The sequence below is a fragment of the Lissotriton helveticus genome, chromosome 3_1 (genome assembly GCF_964261635.1).
Source record: "Lissotriton helveticus chromosome 3_1, aLisHel1.1, whole genome shotgun sequence".
Classification (NCBI taxonomy): Eukaryota; Metazoa; Chordata; class Amphibia; order Caudata; family Salamandridae; genus Lissotriton; species Lissotriton helveticus.
Window position 1 is genome coordinate 847623560 of NC_136061.1, and position 17625 is coordinate 847641184.

The 17625-nt window shown below is 45.0% G+C and overlaps 1 protein-coding gene across 2 annotated transcripts in view; it reads right to left on the bottom strand.

The window, feature by feature from the left end:
• The window catches only part of C3_1H1orf216 (chromosome 3_1 C1orf216 homolog), a 46810-nt gene that overhangs the window by 15739 nt on the left and 13446 nt on the right, over positions 1–17625 (bottom strand). Inside the window, exon 1 of one of the 2 annotated variants that reach the window (XM_078681153.1) lies at positions 16743–16900. The exons of the other annotated variant lie outside the window; for it this stretch is intronic. The gene's annotated coding sequence lies outside the window, so the exon portion shown is untranslated. Of the gene's footprint in view, positions 1–16742; positions 16901–17625 lie in introns of those variants that run through there. 2 annotated transcript variants of the gene reach the window in all.

The window sequence follows — 17625 nt, forward strand, 5'->3', positions numbered from 1 at the left end:
AGAATATTGGAATGTTTATTTTATTTTTATGATTTTTTGTAGATTTCCCTGATGAAGGCATTTTTGCCGAAATGCATTGGAATAATGATTACTATGGAATGATGATTAAGAAGGATGCTTTTGTTGACAAATGGAATTGAAAAGCAATACATGATATCGAAAAGCAAAAGCCAAAAAGTCATATTGATGAAGTATGAATAAAATACTTTGAAGACTCACATCGTAGTGTTCTACACCTAATTTTGAAAAACTGTTGATTGCAGTATTATAGCACACTTCTCTGCCCCAGGAGACACTCACACATTGCGTGTTGGTGCAACCTTTTCATTTAAGCAATTACTCCAGTGCAGGGAGTACACCTGTGGAGCACGAACAAATCGGTATTTATTTCTTAACAAACATCGTAGTATGCAGTCTCCACATAGAATACTATATGTTCGCCAACCTCAGATTAACCTGGATCTCCGCTTCTTAGAGAGATTTTACGATTTGGAACATATTCGGAATTAGGTATTAACTGACACAAATCTGCGATTTTCCCCCTCACCAAGGGCACAGTCAAATGGGACCTGGAATTTCCATTGGAATTGTGCTTGGATTCTGTTAAATATTTAGGTATATAAATATATACACTTAGATCCTGATCAAATTATCAGGCAAAATTACGGGCAGGTAGATAAATGGCTCAAACTTCCATTATCTTTGGCCGGCAGAGTAGCCCTTATTAAAATGGTTGTGCTCCCTAAATTTTTATATTTATTCCATAATATTCCGATTCCCTTGCCAAATAGTTTCTTTATAAACTTACACTCCCATTTGATCCATCCGGTGTGGGCCAAAACGGGGTCCGGGTTAAGTGGCAGATTATGACTTTACCTTGTGAGAGGGGGTATATGGAGTCCCTAACCTACAGCTATACTATTTGGTGTCCTAATGCAGCTTTGCACAAACGTGGTACCACCCGGATGCCACAATTCCCTATCTGCGCCCAGAGTCAGACCTGGTTCTCCCAGACACGTTGGCATCAATACTGCCGACGGGTTTCCCTAGACACCATAAGGACATTCAAACAGCGTCAACAACCAGCTGGGCATGGGAGAAACTGCGTCATTCCACTGACACCCCTATTCTTTATTCCTCCACACTTCCACTCCTGAATGCGAGATGGCTTCTGATCACAGGTGCAGCGTACATGCGCCAAATTCAATATCGTCAAATTGGGAGACCTTATTTCCTGACGGCCACATATTCGACCCCTCTGATGAGTCCAGATTCCCAGAAACCACATTCATGGACAAAGTTGTGCTCATGCGATTGCGTTCTGCATTGCGTGCAGCTCCCAACTTCCCGATTGAGCCTCCTTCATTTACTCCGTTAACCTTGGTAATAGAAAGTGAGAGGGGAATGCACTTGATATCCAAATTATACAAAGCCTGCGCAGCTGTCATCCCAGTTTCCGATGATAAAATTCGTACTGCATGGGAATCGGATCTAGGCACACAAATTACAGATGAGCAATGGTCTTTCTGTTGTGCAGTCACCAAAAATGTTTCAATTAACAGTCGCCATGAACGTTCTGCGCAGAACATACATTACTCCAGTCCGTTTACATAGAATAAACCCGTCTAGATCTCATTGCTGCCCCAGATGCAAGGCTCATGAAGCAGATTTCACACACCTGGCTTGGACCTGTTCACGTGTATCCGCCTTCTGGGCTCAGGTACATAACCTAATAAGCGCTAAGGTGAAGATACCAATGACTCTTCTGCCTGAAATTGCTCTGTTGGGATATGTTGTGCAGTTTCCTTCAAGGTTTGTTGCCATTAGCCTGTTATTGGCTAAAAGAGAAGTTGCCATTTATTGGGGTGGGAAAGCTGCTCCATCCGTGAAAGATTGGCTGAACAGCTTAGCCTCATGCTCCATGCGCAGTGAATGGTATGCAACCACTACCCCTCCCTCATCCAGGCCCAAGGACATATGGGCACCGTTTAGACTTTATTGGGAAGCACAGGACACTGCCCACACTGCGCAGTAAGAACAAGGCATTGCCCCCGCAGATGTTGGGTAAAACAACGGACACATGCCTTCCCTTCTAACTGCAGTGCAATGTATACCGGGTGGAGAATGGGTTTGATTTGAGGGATATGCATGAAATGCTGGTTGAGATCGACATATGTATGGATCCACTGCTTGCTCTGCAGATAAGATGGGGGTACGATATGGAAAATGTTATATTGCTTTTTTCTTTCATGTCCTATCATGAATGCTTGTACTGAAGTGCCTGCTACCTAAACTGCAACTTACATATTGAGATGTAACTATATACTGAAACTTGGTTAATGGAATTAATCAATATATGTGGAAATGCTAAATAAAGTTTTAAAAAACAAAAGCGTACATTTCTTACTTCCTCTAGGTTTAACTTTATTATCACTTCCATTATCCTGATTCACATATGTTCACAACAATTATCTTAATCTAGCAACATGGCAACTTAAACTGCAAACCGCCTTGCACCTGCTCCAAGCGACAAACAACTACAAAACATCTTCCCCTGTGCACCTGTGCCCAACAAAAACTGCCTACAGCCCATGGATAAACAGGAAACCCCTTCCCAGAGGGAGGGTGGGTGGGAACATTTTTCCTAACTAAGCACCGGCCACTGTGTCACTTTACCCAAAATGGTGGCCGGTACTAGAAAATAGACGATTATATCAAGGGCCATCAGCCCACTACCAGCCCAAATGTAGCCTGGTGCTGTATCATCTGCTAAAACCCCGAGGGCACACCTCACAAGTTCGGCTGCCCCCAAAGACCATTGTTTACCTTACAGCACACAGTAGCGAGTGCAGATAAAAGCACATGTAAAATGGATGCTACAGAAAATAATGCAAGCGTTTTTTTCTGTAGCATCCATTTTTCACATGCTTCTGTCTGCGCTAGCTTTCTAGTGCTGCTGCCGGGCAAACAAGCATTGGCATTCGATGGTTGTACAGCATGCACAAGCTCAATCCGCTGGAATACAAACTTCAAACCAATTGGCTTGACCAACGTTTTCACTTCTAGTTTCTCATTTGTATTTCTCCAATTTCCGGATTATAAGGAAGTTCAATAGCATTTTTTGCATGTGGGATTTAACAGCAATTGCTTTGTAGTGATGTGTAGTGCATATTGAAACCTTGAAAGGTATATGATAGCATGTGACTAACTTTTAATGAACAGTTTTAGCGTTAATGAACAGCATTAGTGTGATCAACTATGCGGATGACACGCAGCTGATGATTTCCCTTGATGGTGCCCATGCAGTATCACTCGAGACATTCCACACCTGCATGCAGGAAATGGCAACTTGGCTAAAATGTAACTCGTTACAATTTAACAGCGGTAAAACTGAGATAATGCATTGCAAAGTGGGAAGAATCGCCAGAAACCTGCCGGTTGACTTCTGGCCCTAGGCCTCAGATGGACCACTGACACCAGTAAAGACGGTGCGGAATCTGGGGGTCAGCTTTAATGACAAATTAAATCTGGAGACCAACGTCAACAAACAGGTGAGCAGCTGCTTCACCCTAATGCGGGGCCTCCGAAAGCTGCTGCCTCTCCTTTTCTGGGTCCTAGTCTGTTACCTTTTACCCTGTTCGTGTCATTCTATACAAAAAGTAAAATGGTGCCATTTAAGTTTTTGGTGATTAAAAAAAGGTGATGTCCTTCATATTCTGATACTTGTATTATATTTATACAATAAACTTTACCTTATAAATTAGTTTACATGAAAAAAAACTTTGATACGTGTTTCATGGCCAAAATATAAAGTAAAACTGTGATAAAACAGATCAGAAAAGCTTGCTGTCACAATTCTGATCAAATAATTGTTGTGTTGTGTTATTCTCATTTGTATAGCGCCAACATACATTACTGTGGCATGTTGACGCGTACTCTGCCTGCGTGCCTTTTCGTACGATGCAGGAAAACTTTTTTGATAGTGTATGTTGTGTTGTTGGCGTTTGTGGGTGTGGTTAGTAGATAGTTCGTTCAAAGTTAAGTTTCAAAGTGGTTTGTCTGAGTGTAAAAGTAAGTGAGTTCGGTCTCTGATGATCTTTCTGCAGTTTTATATTTATATTTTAGATTTATGGGTGGGTGCGCCAAAGGACTTTACATTTTTCTTTCATTCTGGAGTCAGGTGTGCATAGCTGTCCTAAAACATACTTTTCTACACATGCACCACATTAGAAGCTGGTTTCTTTGATGTGGCGTGTGCACAAAGATGCATTCATGTCATGCCTGTTTCATATGGTCTGCATAGGATGTTTGTGTGGCTGTTGGTGACAGTGCCACTCGGTTGGCAGCGCTTTGACAACTCTATGTATTTGGAGCCTGGTATGTGCATGATCTTGAGAGAGTTTTATCTAGTGCGTGCCGCCTGAATATGACCAGTTGCAAGTGAGATTGCAACAATTGGGAGTGGTTCTGTTGTTGAATCTAGAGTGCTGTTGGGTGTCTAATTAAAATCCAAGTATGGCAAACCAATAACATGCTGGGGACTATTTCTAATGCGCTAATTGAGATGATGTGTGGTGAGTCTTGAGTGCTATGGGTACCACAATGTAGCAATCCTCTAAACCAGAGCGGGCACATATACTTTTGTGATGTTAGGATTGACCTCCTCAAGGGCGAGTGGTCAACCGTGTAGAATGAAGGCACGGCAAGAATGGCAGGCAAACAGTGAAACTTTGCGTTTTCAGAATCTTCACAACATGGCTACAAGAGGTAAAGCAATGGGTGAGAATAAGGCATGATAGAGGAGATTGCACCCTCTAGAGAGAAATGCTAGTGAGAAGGGGATGTTCCAAATACTAAGATCTGCTGTAAATCAGATTATTCTGTAGGAGAATGTGCAAGGAGAAGTAATGCAAGCCCAGGCGGTCAGGTAAGGCCAGGCCACAAAAGGGTTTCCTACCCGACCACCCGCCACATCTGTGCCTGTTCAAGGACACTCGTAACGAGGTCCCCCAGGTTACACACTCGGCAGCCAGTACACTGATATATTGTTATATAATATATTGATATTGTCCAGATCTTCCCACGTAAATGACTTCATTATTTCTGTAGTGTAGCGTAATCTTCTGAGGTCTGTGTTTCCCAAAAGTGAGGAAATCCACCACTTCTAGGGCCTCAGTCCTGCCACACGTCAAAGCCTTTCTGCTCTGAGCTGCCAGTGTCGTGACCTTCTTTCTACCCGACTATTTTTGCGTGTTCCCTCGCAAGGTGCACACCTTTATTTGAACCTTTGTTTATATAGCTTAGTGCCTACCGAATGTATGTTCTACTCAGTCGTCGCTTGCCTCCAGGCCTAGTCCTCAGGTCCTTGGAAGCCATTAGGATAATACTTGTTTAGTTCTAACTGTCTCGAGACCCCATAGCCTGGATAACGTTTATGACTGGATTTCGTGTTTTTTATTTGTTTGTTAAAAAAAAAGATTCTTTTAAATTTTTTAACATTTCAGAAACACTGCATTTTAATTTTTTCACATATGACATTTTTTTCCTCTAGATTAAGATGTATTTGAAGCATACAATTCCATTTTCATTATACCTAACCTCATTTAATCCATGGAACAAATAACTGTCTGTTTCCTTTTCCAGCCAATTGACAGAGTTTTACAGCTGCCACTCATCATATCACAGCCGTACTGCTACCAACAACTGCTGCTAAAAATGTGGCACAACCAATCCTCACTACCAGGGCCGTATTGCCAAAGACCGCCAATGCCAGTGTCATACTGCCATCAACCATCACAGCATGGACCTTCCTGTTACCACATACCTCACTGCCATACTCATCCATCTAATACTGACACGGCCTTGCTAAAATCAACCTCCACTGTCAGGATCTTACTGCTGCCACACACTACTTTAAGGTATCATTGCTATCAACAACCACTGCCAGCACTGATCTCACTCACCTCTCATAGGGTCCGATTGCTTCAACCCACCTCTGTCAATGCCTTACTAGTAGCAAATACCTCTACAATGGACGCCCTCCTACTAGACACCTACTTAAAGGTAATCTTTGCTGTTGCATGCCAATGCAAGGCTATTCCACCACCATGCACCACTGCAAATTCATCTCGGCGACCACATTTGAACCCAAAGGCATATTGCCATCACAGCCTCACCTGCAGGTACATTCTGCAGACTCAAGATGACCTTTGGGTTCTGCCTCACCTCCTGCCGTTACCTCCTGCAGACTCAAGGTGACCTTTGGGTTCTGCCTCACCTCCTGCAGTTACCTCCTGCAGACTCAAGGTGACCTTTGGGTTCTGCCTCACCTGCAGTTACCTCCTGCAGACTCAAGGGTGACCTTTGGCTTCTGCCTCACCACTCAAGGTGACCTTTGGGTTCTGCCTCACCTGCAGGTACCTCCTGCAGACTCAAGGTGACCTTTGGGTACTGCCTCACCTGCAGGTACCTCCTGCAGACTCAAGGTGACCTTTGGGTTCTGCCTCACCTCCTACCGTTACCTCCTGCAGACTCAGGTAACCTTTGGGTTCTGCCTCACCTCCAGGTACCTCCTGCAGACTCAAGGTGGCCTTTGGGTTCTGCCTCACCTGCAGGTACCTCCTGCAGACTCAAGGTGACCTTAGGGTTCTGCCTCACCTCCTGCAGGTACCTCCTGCAGACTCAAGGTGACCTTTGGGTCCTGCCTCACCTCCTGCCGTTACCTCCTGCAGACTCAAGGTGACCTTTGGGTTCTGCCTCACCTCCTGCAGTTACCTCCTGCAGACTCAAGGTGACCTTTGGGTTCTGCCTCACCTGCAGTTACCTCCTGCAGACTCAAGGGTGACCTTTGGCTTCTGCCTCACCACTCAAGGTGACCTTTGGGTTCTGCCTCACCTGCAGGTACCTCCTGCAGACTCAAGGTGACCTTTGGGTACTGCCTCACCTGCAGGTACCTCCTGCAGACTCAAGGTGACCTTTGGGTTCTGCCTCACCTCTACGTACCTCCTGCAGACTCAAGGTGACCTTTGGGTTCTGCCTCACCTGCAGTTACCTCCTGCAGACTCAAGGTGACCTTTGGGCTCTGCCTCACCTGCAGGTACCTCCTGCAGACTCAAGGTAACCGCATCTCTTTTACATTTCTTTGCTTCTTTCAAATGGTATAGGAATGTATACCCATGAAGAGGTGGACAGGTAGCACACTACTCTGTGAGAGTTAGTGATTACTAACAGGAGACCTACCTCTGAGAATTATTTTCTATAAAAGAAAAGTGTAACCTATTTCCTAGGAAATGGTCCTCCTTTTGTTAAAAGGCCTCTCACTTTCAGTACAGTGCAGCATGCTTCATTACGGAGTCCTACGTTCGGTACATCTAGTTTTACCTGACGGGCGAAGCCCAGCTTTTGGAGTGGTAATACTTTTGTTGATAATGAAAGCGTAGGGATCTGCAAATTTTAAAATAGACTGCAGGTAAACTCTTCTAATTTTATTTAGGTTACTTTTGGCAATTTAAAACAGAGTGGGGTGTAAAGAAAGTGGTTATAGACTACCACATCCTTTGGCCAAAATGTTTCAGCTGGTTCAATGTAGCCCAAGTGTTCACCTGGCTTTCACCAGGACGCAGTTGAACCCTACTATATGTGGTGCCTGAGGTTACCAGGTGCTCATGTTGGGGGACCCGCAGGAGTCTGTGTGATGCAAGACTCACTTGCCCACAACTTCCTATAGGGCTACTCAAGCCAGAGTCTAAAATGCAATGACCTGGGGCCATATTATTATACTGGGTGCTGGGTGCACCCTTCAAAAGGCACTAAAAAAGGAGAATGCGCCATATTACATGGCAGGGCAGCTGCAAACTTGCCCTGGGGGCAGCACATTCAAGTGAAATACAGCGCGGCTGCTTCAAAGCCGTTCCGTATTTCACTGTGCAGGCGGCAACCAGGGGGCTCCTCCACTATAGCGGAAGAGCATCGCCCCACTGCTTTTAAGCAATGCAAAGTAGAGGAAACATAAAATGATAACTTTACATTATTATCATTTTATGTATCCGTGCTGCTTTGCGGCCGGGCGGGGCTGCTCTGCTCTTGGAGAAAGGGAGGAGTGGTTTGCCCATTCCTAAATGTACATGACTGTTTGGTCGGCCCTCTCGGACTTTCCTTGTTCTCCATGCAGGCTGCATTACATCCCGCGTGGAGAACATGCCCAGGTCCCCCTTCCCTGGCTGAGCGTCGAACAAGGACGAGCAGACCAATCACAACACTGGATTGCATCATTGTAATTGGTTAGGGGAGCCTGGCTGTGCTTCCTGTTCTTCAAGGAGTCTGACGAGAAGAGCAGGAGCAGAGACGAGGGACCCGGAGGCAAGGTAAGTGTATATTTTCTTACATTTTTTTTTTACATATGGGAACACCCCGTGCCACCCGCATGCCATGTTTTGCCACCCGCCTGCACTTTTAAGGAGGATTGGAGATCTCCTTGCAGACAGGTGCAGTGAGTGACTGCAATCGTCTGCAAGGGGATGTATGGGGCGTTCCTAGCACCCTGTTTCACCCTTCCAGATGGCTGCACTCAGGGTGCACACTGTCAGTGAGCCTTCTGACCGCTTCTTTGCCTCTGCACCCACGTCTATAATAAGGCGCAGAGGCAAAGAGATTATATCATTTGCATGGGACACCCTCAAACAAATGAGGGAACACCCTCCAGTGATAGCGAAGGGGCTATATGTGCGCCAGCGCTAAATGTATTACAGAAAGGGCCGCATATGCTTCTGCAGCCCTTTCTGTAATAACAAAGTGATGCGCAAACCAAGCATACATGCCCGTTGCGCCCTTGGGGCACTTTCTATATTACAGCCTCTGGTAGTGTTCAGACTTCCTGAGGCGTTATTTACCAGAAGTGAGGGTGATGTAATAGAGTGTGAGTGTAATATGGACAATTCGTTGTACGCACCAATCAATTGTTGGATGATCATCTTAATCTAAAACCCTGTTAATCTCAGTTATAGGTTCAGGCAAAGGCTTCAATAATTTAAACCTGAACTCAACCTTTAGTAGCTGTGGCACAGAGCAAACCGGCTTAACTTAGAGAAAAAGTGTAAACATTTAGAAGTACCAGAGCATCTAAAAAGTCAAAAACACGAACACAATTAAAATCCTTCCAATTTCTAAAAACAGAATAAAATGTAATAAACAAATACTAACACCAAAATGACAAAAATCCAATAAGGGAACTGAAGGTGTAAATTTTAAAAGATTTAAGAGAAAAAAAAGAAGAAAAATAAAAGCACCAATAGAAAGTACTATAAACATGTGACCAGGACCAAGGCACCGTTTCAAGCTGATCGCGATGGAGAGCGGGTCAGATATGCCAAGTGGATTTGTCTCAGATGCAAACATTACCTTCTGATGTAGGGCCAGATGTAGGTAATCCCAGATTACCGATTCTTAAATACCGAATCATACCGATTCGGTATTTAAGAACTGGCAATCGGGATGTAGGTAATTTTACCAATTTAATTACCGAATCGGTATGATTCGGTAATTACCAAATCTGTATTTACCGATTCGGGAATTGCCATTCATTCCTATGGGCCTGGAGGCCCATAGAAATGAATGGCAATTCCCGAATCGGTAAATACCGATTCGGGAATTGGGGGAAACATTGAAGGGTGGCAGGGTGTCACTTTGACACCCTGTTGCACCTTTCAATTGTGCATGGGTGCACATGTTGCAGAAATACATGCCCTTAGGGCATGTATGTCTGCAACATGGCACTGTTTCAAAAACAAAAGAAATGCTTTTTAAAGGGTTTTCATAATTTACCACCAACTTCTAGTTGGTGGTAAATTAAGAATTCTTAAACCCCTGTAGCACTGATTACAGTGCTACCTACATGTCAAAATACAGATTCGGTAATTACACCGATTCAGCATTTTACCGATTCGGTAAAATTACCGAATCTGTATTTTAACATGCCCCTACATCCCAAACTCCAAATACCGGTCGGTAACGGCCGAAATCGGCCGTTACCGACCGGTATTTGCCTTCCTACATCTGGCCCTTAGTCTCTAAAATGGAAGTCAAAATTCTTCAGCGGGGCAAAGTTTCAGGCTGTATCCATAAAAATCTTCTCCAAGCCAGATAGAGGTTAGACGAGATCCTGCAGAAGCCGTTGGTTTCGGCAGAAAAAGCTCAGAGCGGGAAAAGTTTGTAATCTGTACTCCAGCTTTTCTCAAAGGACAGCCAGAGCGTTCCACAGTGAAAATAGCTTTGGAGCCTTGCCACTGTAGGCATATGCTAATATTACATTTCTACATGTCCCTCTTTGAAATGACATGCAACTTGCCTTGTGGGCTACATTGGCTACAGCTTACTTGTTTAAATAGGGCATTTTTCCCTTGTCAAAAGCATTATTTTGACTGGTTGGACTGGATGTTTAAACGCAGCATTCAGGTTACCACGGTAGGCCTGAAGCCATGTTTACCTTTGTCACACTATTGGATGGCACAGTAAGTGCTGTAGCCCACAGGTTGTACTTAACTTTCCATGCCATGGGTATATTTTTGCACCATATGCTATGGCCTTATAGGAAAGTTAAATATGTCAACTAGGAGTTAGCAAATGTTATCAGATTTTAAGGGTAAGAGCAAAGGCACTAGGCCTGATTAGCAGTGTACCAGTGCCGAGAGAGTAAAAAAGTGTTCATCATCGTCCAAAAAATGCCGTGATCACACCAAAGAGGGCACTTTCTCACTGTGATTAAATGGGGTGCCAGGCCGGAATACAATGTCCTTTTTTGAGACAATCTCTTAAGATTCGTCTGTAGAAAAACTGGTCTTTATACTGTCTTATGTGTATTGCAGAGTATACTGAATGTAGATCTTCAGCACAAACACTGTAAATAACTTTTAAGAGAGGGGAGATGTGGTCTTGTAGCTTTAGGTGTAGGAGGTGTCTTATTTGTGCATTCTGGATCCATTGGGAGGTGGGCTCATGGTTAGCACGGACACTTCTGGTCATCGCAGCAACTTCCAGAGAATAAGACACCCAATCGGTGGTATCATTTGGACCTCAAACGGGCCTTTTTGTTCTTTAGCCTTTCAACAAGGGTTGGGGACGGACGTTGCTGTGGTTGTTATTGGTCTTCAATATGAATGGTGCTACTTTTGTGACACTTTGCAGTGATGTGAGATGAGGTCTGTGCCAGGGAACCAAATTATGGCATATTTGCACAGTCAGTCACTCTATTAGGTGCTAGGCAGCTCACTAGACCTAGCGGTATTGCCTCTGGCATTGATAACCAGGGTCGCATCTGAGCATGCCTTTGCTCACAGTTAAAGGGGAAATTTACAGGGAATCTAAACTTAGGTGAACCGTCTCTCAATCCTGAGGGGTTGGGGCCACTGTGCGGTTAGGAAGATACAGGGGGAACCGAGGAGGAGTCGGACCATGACCTCTCAAAAATGAATATAAGCATGGCAAGGATGGGGGTTGATTAGGACCTTCCTGGTCTAGTGTACTCAGTATTGGTTTCACAGAACAATATACAGATTTATAATGGTATTTTTCACAACTACGTTTGCCTTGTTTTGAGTTGTGAGATTTTGGTTCATATGCTATTCGTTCAAATATATACGGCCTGAAGTTTTTTTCTCTAACTTAAAAGGTAGTACTTGATCTCAGTTTGGTTTTCTGTTTCTGTGTGGCCAATCATGGTGCTCTGAGGATCACCTGCATAGCGACCATTAGCAAGGCTTTATCACTGTCACAAAAGGCCAAGCACAGGAAGGTATACTGCAGCCAACCACCACTCAAGGCTTCACTCCGCTACCGTGGAGAAGTGTGGCTCAGGGGTTAGAGGCGGCAGACCCGGAAGCTGAGATCAGTCCTGGACCAGGGTTCAATTCCCCGCCTCGCCGGGTCTTGGGCTAAAAAATTCCATGGACTCGATAATTCTCGTTCCGGTGCCTACTTGACTCACGGGCTCACACTCTGCGACTCTGGGCAATAGCTTGCTTAATCTCCACTACGGCCCCTCGCGGCGGGATGCCTGGCTTTCACCTTGTGGATACCCTGCTGGGGCTATCTCACAGGGGAATACCAGGACGGGTTCCCAAGGCAAGCGCCTTGATGCCTACGGGTGATACGTGCGCTATATAAATCGCAATACAATACCACAGTTTGAGTCTTTAGGCCCCAAACCACCAATGAATGGGCTAGCTGACACTAATCACCACCTTCAGCTGGCACACACCACAGCCAAGGTCTGTCATTAATCACCAAGGCTTCCACTACAGCTGCAGGCTTACAGCCACCAGCCACTTCCAGTGTCTTACTACTGCCACAGAAGCTCTTTAAGGCTATACTGCCACCAGGTACCATTTAAAGACTTATATCTAGCACAACAAGAGAATAGGTGGTACAATCACAGTACATCTTCCCTATCAGATATGCATAATCACAAAAGATACAGTGATGAAAATTGTGGGTCCATCCTAGGATCAACACTTCAATGGAATATCAACATATTGGATGAGGAAGACTCGTACACATTATGTGGCATGCGTCATCATAGTCTTCCTCACCACACCCTGTTAAGATGATACTACCAGGGCAGACTCAACCTAACTAGAGCCTGTTAGGGCCTCATGGTCTGGATGGAGAGAGCACCCTCTGTAGTCACAGATTCGTCATGAAGAAGGCTCTTCTGGTTTACCTATACAGCCTTCGGTGTTCTAGCCATATTCAGTTTTAAGACGAATATGGAGGTAGGAAATTCCTTGCCCCATGTATGTGAGATAATTAGTTATCACAGGAACAGGGATCCTTTGAGCACTGAAGAATGCCTATGACCTTTAGGAGCTATTATGGGAAGAAATGTGTTGGCAAACTTAGGATGACTGGACCATTATATCCGTAACCATCCATAAATGTATTTTAACCATACCTGAGGTACCTTTGAATAAAGGGAATTTATTTAGGTTTGCCCAGAGTTATTTGTAAAGTTTTTCTAGATTCTGTTTTATCCAGTTTAATTTTTAAAAAGAACTACCTCAGACCTAAGTTCATTCTGCCCTGATAGTATTATCCTACCAGTGTGTGGTGATAAAAACAATGATGAAGCATGCCACATGTTGTGGGTGAGCCTCCCTCATCCAATATGTTGATTTCATATTGCACTGTTGGTCCTAGGATGGTGTCTACATAGGACTCGCATTGTTTCATCCCCATATCTTTTGTGGTTATGCAACCATTTCAAGGCCTCACTACTGCCACAAAAAACAGCCAAAGTTTTGGTTTCCAACAATTAACAAAGATAAAGCTTCACTGCGACCAACCACAGCTCTGAAAGCTGCCCTGCTCAAATCACTACTGACAGACCCAAACTGCCACCAAACACCTATAGCAGAAACTTAGTGCAACCTGTAACACTTCGATGCCATACTTCCATGCTATAATTACGCAGTCACCACAACCGCCATGTCCTTACTGGTGCTTATCACTCACAAGGTGTTCTGTTCCTAACAGAAAGAGGGAAATTATTTCGGAGGTCTAAGTGGAAAGGGAGCAAGGGCCACCACAAATCACTGCTCCAGATCCACGGAGGGAAGGTCAGTGACACAGTATAACCTCCATAGTTGAGTCGGTTGTGATACCAGTGAGCTCCTGTGACTCCGGAGCACCTGCCCCGTCCCCCTGACACCGACTCATGAGGAACCTTGTTGTAGTTGGTGTATTTTGGTGAGGGTATAGTTTAAAAAAATAATGTCTATACGCATATACATATACCATCCCTCGTTGAGTAGCAAGTAGGGTACCTAGGTCCTGACGCCATGATCTTTATGACGCACAGGGCATGAACATGTTGACCAATATCCAGAACTCAAAATACTTGATGAGACCATTATAATCTCTTTATACAAGTATCACAGGTTTTTATCATGACATGGAACCCGCTAAATAAATTTAACACAGCTAGTTCCCATAGTCATTTTTAACTTTATCTTCCCCACCATCTACTCATCTTTGTACATATACCACACCCACTTCATCTAAAACCACAGGGAAAAGATGCCTGGCAAAGAGCCCGCCTGCGAGGCCCGTTGGGCACTGCAGCTCTGGCCCAAAGAAAGAGGAGCTGCCCTATGATAAAGCATGACCCCCCCCCCCCCCGGGTGTGTGAGGGCCCTTGCTCCTTATATGAGCTATCCCCATTTCTGCTTAGACCTTCAAACCCATTTCCCTCTTTCTGTTAGGAACAGCACACCTCGTGACTGATAATTCATACAATGGGGCTTGTGTGCTGGACCTTTATTGGCCGTGGTCCTCCCCCTTGTTTATGACTTACTGGTGCTCACTCATAATTATCCCACCACCCATTAGCACTGATTGTGCTTACTGCAATAAACAACTATTGTCCACGTCTACCTGGCACTACACACCACCTTAAGGTGAAACTATTAATTTTTACCACTGCCAGGGCTTTTCTGTACCAACCACCAGTCAGGACCTTTCAACCAACAAACATCATTGCCACGACCCAATACACACACCTTATTTCTTTACACTTTGCTGCTACCAACCACCTTTGCCAATGCCAGCATGTTCCTACTGCCACATACAACCACATAAACATGCAACCAAATCCACTGCTGTCACGGTCTTAATGCCACTAATCATCTATGCCTCATCCTTATTGCTGCTGCACATCACCTTAAAGTAACATTGACCTGCCATCAATCACCAAGGCCTTCCTACTAACAAGGTTGGATTGGGTATCCTAAAAAAAGAGTGGCCCACATTTGCAGATTGGGCATTTTCAGAAAACACTGCTTCAGTGTTTTATGTATTGTGAAAAAAAAGAAAGGGGTATTCTCTAAAAGAGGCATGTTTTCTTAACTTCACTGAGATTTTTTTTAAAAACACAAATGTTACCAGGATTCTTTGTGAATCTATTAGGTCACAATGGTGAGCCACACATGAATATAAGTGAGGCCACTTCGGAACAGCCCACCTTCCCCTGCTTAATCTGCATAGATTAAATGCAGGCCCAGCAAGAGACTAGGAATGACACCTCCGCCCCGTTGGTAAAAGGAAGGAGGAAATAGAGGCCCATCTGTAGTGCTTAATTTGAGTTGGTGGTGTCCAGTGCTCGGCACAAGCACGTAATTGTCAAAACCTGCACTTATGACAATCTGCCACATGGTGGTGCTGTTTGTCTAATTTAGAGGTGGAAACAATAACAGCTCTTTATTCATTCAATATACATAAAAAAATGACTAATACCAGGCGGCCAGGCCATTCTCATAGCTCTGGGGTACAGGAATATTCAGAATTGTTACACCTGTAGGTGTATGGTAGTTGTTAGCTGTGTTGGTACTATCATTAGCAGTGCTAGCATGGGCAATGCTTGTTTCTTGGCTGTTGTGTACATGTCCACAAATGTGAGGGCTAGTAGGTCTACGTAGATAGCATAACATTTTACCAGTAGACCAAAACCTGGGCTCTTACCTTTGCCCACTTAAAATATTGTCGTTCTTATTTCCTATAAATAAGAAAAGAAATTCCACCATGTATTTCTGTTATAACTATCCTTCCAGAACTATTATTTAAGAAAAACGTTAAGTTTTCTTAAAATAACTCTCACCCACCATAAGGTCCCTTGGTGGCATGCTTCATCATTGGGTTCTTTCTGCCCCGCTACGGGACGAGGAGTTCTGCGGCCGACGGAGACCTGGGAGCACTTTGTAGGTAGAGGGCTATATAGTCATGAGAGTGGTTTAAAGAAGCAGTCGCTGCTAGGAAAGTGAAAGCGCGCATGGTGCAGTGAATGTTGCAGGAAAGCATGTTGTGCCTGCAGTAGGAAAAACTCTTTTTTTTTTTTAAGTGCTTACAGTGCGTACCGTGTAACAACAGAAGTAAAAGGGCCAGTCTCCATAGGACGTTACAAATGAAGACAAGGCGGTTCTAAGGAGGGCCTTACAAGCCTATTAACGAATCAGAAGCCAGCATTCACAAAGGACAATGCCACAATCAAATGAAAAATATGTGTCGAGAGTGGGTGGAGCTTTACGCCCGTACTCGAATACAGCATGCCTCGCAGCGCACTCGCGGCCCAGGCTCGACCTAAAAATGAAATAATACTGTTACAAATGTGGCAAATAATGCCCCATAATTTGCTTCCTTCTTGCTGCATAATTTGGCCATCTCCTGTCATATAATTCCAGTGGCTCTGAATATGTCACAGGACAACTCAAGTCTTCCCCGCCCGTACAAACACTCCGTGCCCGAGCACAACACTGGGTAAAGACGAGGGACCACCTGAGAGACACACAACCATCCTCCTTAGGATGTGACCATCGCCCTTGTCTCCCCTTAAAGCATTTATAGAAAACGAATGTTTCAAAGATCCGACCTTGATATCCGCTGGCACATGCAAAAGATATATGTTATATAATACAAGCTCGCGCGCACATACATGCACACAGGAGGCATCATGCACACTCGGCAGAGCCACGTTCAAAATGCAGATGCCGTCACACTGCACACACACACATACGCAGGAGGAGGACACCAACATCGCATGGAGGTTTGAATATAATACACCGCACACCTAGATCTGACATTCCGACACAGGCTCACAGAGGAATCATTTGCACCAATTAACGCGCACACACGCAGAGAAAACACACTCACCCACGAAGACAGACCTGTATCGATCGATAAGCTAAGACATACGGACATACCATAAACAGTCCGCTTTCTGTCATCTCGCCCTGTGACGAGGACCCCTCTAACCGCCCCCTCCCCCACCCCCTCGGGCCGAGGTGGGGTCGTGCCTGGTGCGGGGGGCGCTTACCCTACGGCAGTGCCCCGTCTGATGCCCGCTGCCCTCTCTCCTCCCGGGCCCCTCGGTGTCCTCCTGCCGCAGTTCTGGAGAGGAAACGGTAACCACAACAACAGCGGCAGGAAGACGGACGGACAGACGTCAGCCCGCGCTCACTTCCTTCCTCCCAGCATCTGGGAGAGGCTGAGAGCGGGGAGAGGAGAGCCGCTGGACGAGGGAGATGGTGCCACACGGGAGAGAGTGGGCGGGGAGAGATGCTGCTGCCTGTGCAGGAGGGAGGAGGAGGGGAGATGCTGGTGGTGTACCGGGGAGGGATGGATGCCGCACTGTACTAGATATCAAAGACGGGCTTCACTGCCGCACGGTCAAGAGAGACTTCCCTGTGACCTATCTATTTTTGATACATTTTGTGCGGACCATGGTTTGGAAGTTAATGTAGCTAAAACCAAGCTCATGGTTTTTAATCCTCATCGTAGTTTTAAAAGCAAGATCATTATGAACGGTCACCCACTAGAGGTGGTCAATGCTTTTACGTATTTAGGGATTCTTTTGGGAAAGGACAATAGATGGACTCAACATATAGATATGGCGGTACTAAGGCACAGGCAACTTGCAGGAGCCTTAATTTGGAGCATAATAGATCCTTAACTAAGCCAATAAAGCCCGTACTCCAGGTGTATGAGGCTAAGGCTCTCAGCTCAGCGCTTTACGGCGCTGAGCTGTGGGGGTTTGAGAAACTGAAGCCTCTGATAATTTCGGAAAACAAGTTTTTCCGAGGTATC